This window comes from Arachis stenosperma, chromosome 5, assembly GCF_014773155.1.
Source record: "Arachis stenosperma cultivar V10309 chromosome 5, arast.V10309.gnm1.PFL2, whole genome shotgun sequence".
NCBI lineage: Eukaryota > Viridiplantae > Streptophyta > Magnoliopsida > Fabales > Fabaceae > Arachis > Arachis stenosperma.
This window is the reverse complement of record NC_080381.1, coordinates 3273959-3276268: the sequence shown is the minus strand read 5'-3', so window position 1 is coordinate 3276268 and position 2310 is coordinate 3273959.

Below are 2310 nucleotides of genomic sequence, written 5' to 3'. Positions count from 1 at the left end.
AAGAATAAAGAGAACACAGAACAAAAGAGAACGTAGAAAAGGAAGAAAACACAGAAAAGAAAGAGAATGCAAAAAAACGCTAAAGAAATTTGAAAAAAAAAGAAAACCGTATAAAAAAGTAGTTATACATAGTTGCGCGTTAAGTTAAAATTTAAAAGGTTGTTAGAGATAATACGCCTAGAATTAAATTAGGTTATAACAATTTAATTAGACTTAGTTGGCTAAATAATTTATTTAGATATAAATCTTTATTGTTATAATATAGGTTTAATTACTTTGTTGGTCCCTATAGCTTCGCGAAATTTTCAATTAGGTCCCTATATTTTTTTTTCTTTTAATTGGATCCCTGCACTAAATTTTTTTTCAATTAGGTCCTTCTTAGTAATAATTGATTTAATTATATAAAGACCCAACTAAAAAAATTTGGTGCAAGAACTCAAATAAAAGAAAAATATATATATAGGGACTCAATTAAAAAAAAAGGTACAGCGACCCAATTAAAAGAAAAAACTATAGAAATCTAATTAAAAATTTTGCAAAACTATAAAGATCAATAGAGTAATTAAATCTATAATATATATCGATTATGCTAGCTTTTATTATATATATTCCGGAAACTTTGATTAAAGTAATATGAAATTTATGTTAAACAAAAATATATAAAATAAAACTACGATATATAATATGCATGGGAATAAGTTAAAGTTATATGATCATAAACTATTGTCAAGTTGCTCTAAAGCGATAAAGATAAAAAAGTGTAGGTCTAATAATAAAGATAAATAATGATTAATAATGACCACCAGCTGTATATATTAGACCATATGCTAAAAGTTAAAACATCATATGCAAATATAATACATCAACGTTGGCACAAAGGCTGTCATATTCACCAATTTTAAGTTTATGTTTATCTGTTGAATGTGTCTTTACACATACAAGATACTGAAATAAAAATATAAAATTATATTTAATAAATAAAATATAAATAAAAATAATATATTTAAAAATATTAAATTAATATATTTTATATTTATTTTAATAAAAAATATAAAAATATTAATAAAAAATATATTTTATTTTTTAATATTTTTAATTTTTAATTTTTATTAATTTTTTATAATTATAATTTATTATTATTATATTTTTTTTAAAATTTTTTGAATAAAAATAAATTAGATAACTTTCATAATTTATTAAAGATTAGTCACACAAAAAAAAATTGTTGTAATTTATACTTAAACAAAATATAAAAATATAAATTTTTATATTTTTATTTTTTATATTTTATTTTTAGTGTTTTATCTTTATCCTGTACTTAGAACCAAATCTAACCTAAAACATCTCTTTTTAATTTCTTTGCTAAAGGGCATCTATCCTTTTTAATTTTTTTTCTCTCTCTTCCCCCTCTCAAAATTTATTTTAACATTACTTCGATGACAAAAAAAAGCCTAGCAATATAAAGCTAAAAGCATCCGAACAGAATAATAATCAGTGACGATGGATCACGGATGAGATCTTAATTAAAATCTAATTAATAGTATAGTTTAATTTATCATCGTAAATAAATATAACGAAATCGAAAAACCATATATCTTTTATTGTTAGATTTTTTTTGATAAGTTATTGTTGTTAAATGAGAACGCGAAAGAAAAACTTTGAATTATGAGTAGTTATCCTTTATGGAAAAAGGAAAACAAAGGGTATTTAGAACATAGTGCTTTGCACATTCCTTTAACAATATTTAGATTCGTACAATGTGCAGAAGTTTAATATTATAATTTTTTTATACATAATTTTGTAGATAATTAAAATAATAATAAAAGTATTTTTTTATTTTATAATTAATTCTAGAATAATTTATATAATTTTTAAAATAAAAAATTCATATCATAAAAATTTAGTGAAAACTCAGTGCAGTCGACTTTACGTAAAATTGATAGTCGAGAGTCGTTAGATAAAAATTTAGTCAAATCAATCAAATCATCTAACGACTTTCAATTATTAACTTTACCTAAAGTCGACTGCACCTGAATTTTTATCTAAAAATTTATACTACAACAACAACAACAATAATAATGACGAAATTAATAATAAATTTATTAGTTAAAACACAAATAAATAAAATAAAAATAAATAAATTTATTTATCATAAAAAAATACTTTTCTATTGAAAATGATTCATATATTCAATAATATGTTTTTTAAATAAGATAAAATTACGAATATTTTTTTTCTCTCTAACTCTAGACCTTCTTTTATTCTTCTTTCTCCCACACTTACCCTAAACCCTTGCACCCCTTAATGCAC